The sequence below is a fragment of the Salarias fasciatus genome, chromosome 6 (genome assembly GCF_902148845.1).
Source record: "Salarias fasciatus chromosome 6, fSalaFa1.1, whole genome shotgun sequence".
NCBI classification, from domain to species: domain Eukaryota; kingdom Metazoa; phylum Chordata; class Actinopteri; order Blenniiformes; family Blenniidae; genus Salarias; species Salarias fasciatus.
The window spans coordinates 7,787,433-7,796,379 of NC_043750.1; positions in this window are offsets into that span (position 1 = coordinate 7,787,433).

The window sequence follows — 8,947 nt, forward strand, 5'->3', positions numbered from 1 at the left end:
ACTGTGAGGCGACAGTGCTAACCGCTGCACATCTCAGCCCAAATCAGACATTCAGTGTGTTGATAATATTGAATAATATGAGGGAATCTCAGGGCGGTGCTGGATCAGTATGAACCCAGTCTTCTTGATTCTTCCTTGCCAGGAAGAAGATATCTGCAGATCCAGATGAGGACATGTAGAAAATAATAAAACAAAGAAATTCAGTTTATTTCATTTTTGTTTCTATAGGACCACATGGAGCACCGTCATTTCACAGCACTTTAACCAACAATTCCTGAGTGTGATTAACACTGGGAAGGAAAACCTCTTTAACAGGAAGAAACCTGCAGGACCAGACCCTGAGGGAGAGCGTGAGAGTCGAACCCTGTAGCAGTCGTAACTAAAAGGTGGTCCAGAGTGGCCTGAACCAGCTCTGTCAGCTTTGTTTTTTAATAGAAACGTCTTGAGCCAAATCTTAAAGGGGCACAGCGCAGTTTTAAATATTAAATTATCAATTATTCACACCCACACACGTTTTCACCTTTGCCTGATGGGCAGCAAGAGCTATTTTTGCAAGATCACAGTCGCTCCTATTTTCCTGTGCAGGGCACTGAAGGCACAGCAATATGAGTGATTCGGGTACGAATCGCTCTGAGCATGACGTAATGCGCGCTCCCGCTGGCCTGGTAATCCTTAAGTTTCGATTTGTCCGCCATTACTCCGCCAGATGCTGAGCAGCAACAAGTGAGCAGTACTGAGGATGGAGCTTCCAGAAAGTAAGAAAAGACCGGCTTCTAGCACTGCCACAGCTCCAGCACAGACCGCACCAGGCAGAAGAAACTTACATTTTACTCGAGCGCTGCTAAAAGAGCGAGGAAGGAGTTCCCCTCTTCTGTGCACGTACATGGGCACAAGCCACAGACACGAGCTTTTCACTAAGCTACAGTTACGCCTAAGGCCTGCAGGGGTCAGTGTTTCGCATAAAACGAGCAAACTGCGCTGTGCTCCTTTAAAATCAGCAATATCCTCCATAGTTGAAACTGGGAGCTGGTTCCAAAGAAAGAGGAACAAACACAGGATCCCGTCACAGTGTTGCAGACATGATAACCACTGAAGTACACACTCGTCACCCGTCCTGTCCTGGTGCTGTGAGGCTGGAACTTGATGTGTTGTTGAGAAATAATTCCAAAGAATTTGAAAGACCAACAGCATAACAATCACATTTCCACAACCCAGGAATCAAACTAAAGTCCTGACACTGTGAGACCAGACAGTAGGAAGTGATTCATACATAATCAAATCTAGAAATCTGCTGTTTGGGTTGGAAGTTTATGATCTGGATGTTGTGCCTTTTTAATTTATTTACAAAGCAGAAATCACAGCAGAGCCACCTCATATCTGCTTCTCAAAGAAACCCAACAATCTCACATGAGTACAACTAAATCTAATAACATTAAAACTCTCTACCAAGAAGACGTTTCAGAAACAGACCAAGAGATGGAGACTTTCACTTCCACCAGTTGTAGTTAGAGGATATTATATTTAGGGAAAAATAGGCAGAAAACAAAGAAGTAAAAGGCACAAAGAGGGAGAGAGGACAGAAAAGAGGAAGTACAGACTCCAGCAGAGAGAGAATGTTAGTGGCCTACAATGATCTGAATGAATCAAGTGTGAGAAAAAGAAAGTATATTAACTGAGACCTCCAGCTGTGTAAACCTACAGCAGCTCTGCTAGAAAATGGTCGATGTAAAAGTTTTATCAAAAAGTGGAGTTTGGATCTGAATCCGATACATAGAATAGAAATGCGACTGTGTGAAATTATGGATGCTGATGAAATGCAGCAATACCATAGATGACCTGTGGGGGCAGTGTTGAGCAGAGCTGTTATTAATGGGTGATCAATGAGAGGAACAAAGAAGACAAAGTACCTTGAAAGCTGATAGAAATGACTGACTTTGAGGAAACACTGAAGCCAAGTGTGTGTGGATATAAATACCTGCAGGTCAGATGATCCGTGTCACCTTACAAACGTCTTCATGAAGTACAAAAAAAAAAAAAAAAACTCTTTAACAATGCTGTGGACCCTGTGGACCCTAATTCTAGCTGATTCCAACTGTTTCATCAATGTTTGGATTGGAGCAGCGGCGCACACCGCCCTCTACTGGATGAACGTCAGGATGGCGGAGGCCAGCGTTCCGACAGAAGGCGCCACCTCCATCTTCCCTCTGCATCAGATCCCGTTTCACTGCCGGGCCTCCATGTTTGTTGTCGCTCCCCGCGGCCCACGAGCCAAAATGTCTTTCCACGTCTTTCATCTCCACCAGCTCTGAAATGTGAGACGATCCGCTGAGTCGCGCAGGAAAGGCGGCGGCGGGAGGGGTCACAGCCTGGAGCGGCCGGCAGCGGCAGGCCCGCCAGGAGCCAAGGTCAACGCCAAACAGGACAGCTTAGTGTGTGTGCACCAAGGCTGTAAAACCTCCTCCTGTCCTCCGTTTTGATAAATGATGCGTCGTCGGCGTCGAGCCGATAATCTCTCCATCGGTGCCGCTCCACGGGAAGGTCACACAAATACGCGCCGTGGCACACTTCACCCGCCTATAAACACCAGCGTAAACAGCATCAATCATGACGGGGCTGCCGGCGCTGGCGTGTGGCGGCGGCCCAGTCGAGTGGCGTGTTTTACAGGTGGAGGGGAGCACACCCCGACTCCTCTGAGGATGATGAATGTGTTGTGGTGAAGGGACGCCTCACCCTCCCGGAGGGGGAATGAAGAGAAATACAGCTCTGGCGAGGCTTCAGACCATCGTGACGACGAAGCCGCGCAAGAAATGACTTCAAACGGCAAACTGGTTACAGTGAACAGAGCAAAAAAAATCAAACAAACCAACTGGTATTAGTAGAAATAATCTATAGTCATTTGAAGACACATCTGTTAAAAAATGAAACATGGCCAGAAATTAGTACTGAAACCTCTACCACTGTTTAAAAGACGAGCACTAGCCTTTAGATGGCTAGCTAGCTGCTAATGAGTGAACCAGTCTCATCTTTAACCCTGGTCAGCATGTAGCGTCCCCGGGGTGTTACCTTTGAGCTGTGTGTCTTCAGACCTGATATCCAGTGCTGGATGGGTTCCTGGAGCGTTGTGAAATCGGTTCTGCCTTCCAACAGACACCGGAGATGTACCAATGTTTTTGCGTTGTGTGTTAAAACGGTTGTTGTGTTCCTCCAGTGCAGATGTGGCGTGTTTGAGGCTGTTATTAGTTTCCTCTCTGTTAAAAGCAGGACTCTCCTTAGATATCCAGAGCTGTCAAGTAACGAAGTACAAATACTTCATTACCTTACTTAAGTAGATATTTTGATCTGATAGATATATCTACACTCCTTCTTTCAGATCTTCAGTTCTGGGTTAAGGTACAACTCAATTCCCAAAGTTTCCCAGATTTCCTTTTTGCACATTTTCCAAAAATCCACATTTTTTGGGCAATCCCAGATTTTTTGAGTAGAGTCTAATTTTTTTTTTTTTTTTAATTCCTCCAGACAAATTGGAGGTGTTGATGTGATGATTGGCATCTTAAGCTCACAGCCTTTCTTTCCATTCTTGTCGTGGAAATTATAAATGCTCTCTTTATTCTACATGTGGCCTGATAACTTTAACCTTTAATGTTTGATCATTACCTGAGGTGTCCAATCAGACGTTGATCACCTCTCCAGCTCCGCCCCCATCTCTCATGTGTGTTTTACAGAACATTTCCATTTGCGGACTGACCAGTCGTCAGTCTTCCTCCGCCCTCCAGCTACTGATGAAGATCTTACTCAATCTGTCCACTTTTTCCCAGGTGGTGCAAAACTGAAATGACTGATTCTAATGATTTTCACTGAGATGCTCTCTCTCACACACACACACACGCCAACGTGCACACACACCACAATTTATGCGTGTTATTACAAAGCCTGACAGTCTGGGATAAATCTCTGCGGATAAACACTGTATCCTCGTGTATCTTCCCAGAAACAGAACGTTTTAGACCCAGAAAGCCGCAGCAGTCAGCGGACAAATGTGGATCACAGGGTAAATATTTAGATATCTGCGGCTGATGGACGAGCTCAAGCCGCTGTGTTGGCCGACCTTCCTCCCCCTCGTCTCCCGCCCGCTGCCCCCCCTCCCCGGACACGAAGAAACCATCTCAAAAGACCAAACCTCCAGTGTAACACGCAGGATGCTGAGTGATGGGAGGAGGAGAGGCTGCAGGGTCCGAGGGTCAGCTTCTCTTCTGCCCTTCAGGGATGCTGAACAGCTGACAGACACTCATTCACATTATCGAGCCACATGTTCGCACAGCTTCCAGACGTCACTTGAGATCCAGTAGAAGCGGAGCCATGTGGTCAGAGTGAGCTCGACCTTTCCAGACTCACCAGCTTCATCCGTCTTTGCTCCTCTGTGGACATATTTCTGCTGCAACATCAGTTCATTCCAGCCGAGTCGCCGCTGGGGCGCAAATAAATCTCTGCAATTTATTGTCCAAACAGACCGACTGTGGTGGACTTCAAGAGGAAGAGTGCATCACTGCTGACCTTTGGCAAAACCGGGAGCCAGACCATCCTCAGCAAAGGGAAGATGGTCAGCCATAAGGCTCAGACGAAAAACTTCCATGACAGTTTCCATGTTTCCTCTGAAACGGGAAGTAAACACGGTGCTTTGTTTAACTACTTCTCTTCTAACACGGCAGAAACACTGAACGAGATGTAGTTTTCATGCTGGGCCACCAGTTGGTGATTACATGAACATTATAAATGGGAGTCCATTGACATTCATATGGACCGACCAGGAAGTGGGATTCTTATTAATCTCCTGAACCGATAACGCAGCCGATTCTAATGGCATTTGATCTTCTTTACTTCGTCATTATGAAACATTACCTGGCAGGAAGACAGGTGGGGGCTGCACGTCTCCTGCAGACCGCCAGTGGACCACGTCTGGAGTCAGAGATTCTCAGTAAAACCCTTAAACCACAACGGAAGCTTTAAACCCGTGCCAAACAGAAAAAGCCGATTCACCACAGTGGATCCACCTGAAGAGATGAAAACAGGATGTGATGACTGAGAGCTGTTTGGACTAAAGGGGTTGCTCATGGTTGAGTAACAGAGTCAGTCGTGGCTGCTCCTGGCATCACTCAACACCAGGATGCGCACAAGTTCCGCTTCAGCCAAAATGTGCTCCTCAGTTTAAGACTGAAGGTCTGACTTACCAAGATTACCAAAAACTTGCTCATGTAAATAGAAGTGCTTTTAATTTACCGCTGATCAACAAAGAATAACGCCATCAGTGATGTCAGGCAATTGACAGAATTCAAACCTAACCGGAGGAAGCGCAGAGCCGCCACAAGCACAAGATCGAAGGTGAAACCATGGCGGTGTTGGAAGTCAGGGGCGCTCTTTGCTATGGGTAATATGGACACGCGCCCAGGGCGCACCATCACCCTGCAGCGCACCTCTTTCCCCAGCTCGAATCAGTTCGATATTCACTCTATGGTTGTTTTTTTGGCGCCCCCTTGTGGGTGAATGAGGAACTGTAAATTCGGGGGCTAAACCTCGACCCCAACGCAAACCAGCCAAAATCCCACATCTGCCGGGAAAGGCCGGAGAGCCACCATTTAGAAACAGAAACAAAGTAAATTAAAAAGTCGTAATAAAAACTCTAATACAACATGCAGTGTTCCTACCATGCAGATCTCCTGTAGCGTTCACTGCCATTAATAAACCTCTGAAATAGTTGGTTGGATTATACAGATGTTTATCTGCTTTCAAAATGTAACACTGCTTGCTGCTGCATATATTAAAGTGTTCACAAAAAGAGAAAACATGGCAAACCTGTGTTTCTCCCCTGAAGGAACCTGCAGCCTGAACGTTATGGCATCAGAATTATGAAATTTCCGAGGTGTTGTGAACGCAGCATCCACGTGCACGTGTGTTTTTTTCGTGAAGTCAGTCTGTTGTTGGAAAAATGCAGGTAAAACCCAGAAGCCAGGAGAAGACGCCCTCACTGATAAAGGGTTTAAAAACAAATGAGCTTCAAGGCGTGGCCAGACCACACTGCGCCACGTGGACCACCTGAAGTGGGCCTGAGGAGGGAAACACTTCCTCAGCTCCACGTTTCCCCTGTTCTGAGGTGACGGAGGGGACACCCCCCATTAGTATGTTCCAGCAGCAGGGCGCGCACGCACACACACTACATGCTGTTTGATTATCCCCAGTTCAATTTAGCTGTTGAGACAGTTCAGAGCTGCACAATTGAAGAAACCCTGACCAAAAACAAGTTTACTACAAGTTCATTTTATTAAGGCTGCTTAAACTGGTAATCTGTTACTACTCTTGGGACTGAATTTCCCACTTTTATTTGATGAAAACTTCACTGTCAGTCGAATTTATGTAGCAGTAGTCATTCCTGTGTTTCCATGGGACTTTTTATTCCTCTATAAATCCTAATAAAGCCTAATTCCACTCCAAAATGACCATGTAAACACCGGAAAACTTTATTATTATTACCTCTGCCAGGAGGTAATGTAATCATGTCGGTTTGTTGGTTAGTTGGTTTGTTTGTTAGCAAGATCATGGAAAAAGTAATTGACGGATTGCAATGAAACTCTGTGGAAAGGTGGGTATTGGGCTAACTTAGAATCCATTAAATTTTGGTGATGATCCGGATCACTGTCTGGATCCAGGAATTTTTTTAAGGATTCTTTATCATTGAGAGATAGGGAGTCTTTCACATGGCTAAGCAGGCCCGCCGACAGGGGGCGACAAACGCCTGCTTCACACAGGACTCGCCGCGCACCGACGCGGAAGTGGAAGCACAGGACTGTCAGATCGGCGCCCCTGTTAACCTATCTTTCTTTCTTTGTTTCTTTATTCGTTTGAGCAATTTACAACAAATTTCAAAAGGACATTACTTATAGATACATCACATTTGCTCAAAAGGAGTAGGCTGAAGCACAAAGCTTATAAACGCCTACCCCTGGAGCTGCTCCAGTTACGTTCAGAAGATACCTTGTGAGTATTAGTACTCATAAACATATATATACACGTATACATACACACATACATACATATATACATATACATACATACATACATATATACACATGTGCAAACACATACATACACACATGCACCCATACACGCGCGCATACATAAGCATATAGCTTACGTCCCACTTAGTGCATATTGATTCAGTTTGATCTTCTTATACTGCCATTTGAATTGTTGAAGAGAGGTACAGTTTTTAAGTTCAATTTCTAGATTATTCCACAGATCAACCCCACTTCTTGTAATGAACATTTGTTTCATTGTAGTTCGAGAATAGTGCTTTTGAAAATTAGTTTTACCTCTGAGATTGTACGCAGTATCTTTATGACTAAACATGAGTTGGATTTTGTTAGGTAACATACCGCGTCTAGTTTTGAACATTATTAAAAGAGATTTTAGTTTTATCAGGTCATTGAGTTTCAGGGCTCTTGATTCCAGGAACAGCGAGTTTGTACTATCTCTGTAACCGACATTATGGACAATACGCATTGTTCTTTTTTGTTGTATAGTGAGAGAGTGCAGATTTGTTCTGTATGTATTTCCCCAGACTTCAAGGCAGTAGGTAATATACGGCAGTACCAGAGCGCAGTAGATGGTGTAACGTGATTTGTAATCCAGAAAATACCTAGATCTGCCCAAGATGGAAATATACTTTGCAATCTTGGAATGGTTCATATCTGACGGTTCATGGAGGCGTGGGGAACCGCCGCATGCGTAGCAGCTCGCGCCGTGGACCGCGGCCGCTGTGCTCCTCTCTATTTTCTCCGTGAGCCGCGCGCCGTGCACCGCCAGTTACAGCTGGACAGAGCAGATTGCGCCACACAGGAAGTCTGGAACGGAAAATACGAGAGAATCCGGTCAATTTTCAAATTAAAACGAAGTAAAATAACATAAATTGTTGCTTTTCGGTTTTCCTTTTCAGATAAACACATACACACACACAGGGAGAGAGGGCGACAGACAGAGGCACCGCACGCTGCAGCGCTCTGCTCTGATCACATCCCCCCCCAATCACAATGTTGTGTGATTATATATGGTGTTCTTATTGTTGTTGGTGACTGATTTGACCTGTGGCGGAGGTCTGCGCTCTCTGAGTGCCAAATTCTAGTTTAGAATTAAGGTTAAATCCAAATAGACGGCGGGTTTATTCTCCTTTGGAGGCCACTTAAAGGGATAGTTCGGGATTTTTGACATGAATCTGTGTGGCATAACTTTACTAGCGGTAAACAAAGTGAAACCAGCACGGCTGCCAGCTGGAGGCGGCGCAGAGTGACATGAAGGGAGAGAAAACAGTGCCAAGCGTTTACGAGGTCTGACTTTTTCGTGAAAAACGGTTTTGTGATGCAAATATATCACTCTTTCGAACACATATTGGTTTCAGAAGAAAAACACTTTATTTTTGGAGCCCCAGCAAACTTGCCAGACTACTTTCGTCTGGACCAAAACCGGACAGGATCTCCGCTCACTGGACGCTGTCAGGGGTCAGGGGTCAGAGGTCAGGGGTCAGGGGTCAGTCTGTGTGAATGCACAACACTGCTGACGGGGATGCCATACAGATTCATGTCAAAAATCCCAAACTATCCCTTTAATTCTGCTCATTCTGCTCCATCTAATGACATACTTTTCCAAGATGGCGGCCCGCAGTCCGCGGTTCAACCCGCATGGTGTCGGTTTATTTAACAGCAGTTTTAGAAGAATTAGATGTAATAGAACCAGTGGATCTCAACATTTTCAAAGCTGTAGCATCAAAGTTAATCTCGACAGAAAGACGAGAAAAACGTTGTTTACTTCCGGGAGACTTCAGTACGTCACAACCGCCCCGTCCAATCAGAATGCTTCACAGGCCCTGGTGTGAGAGAGGATTTAATCCTTAGTTTTTCTCATG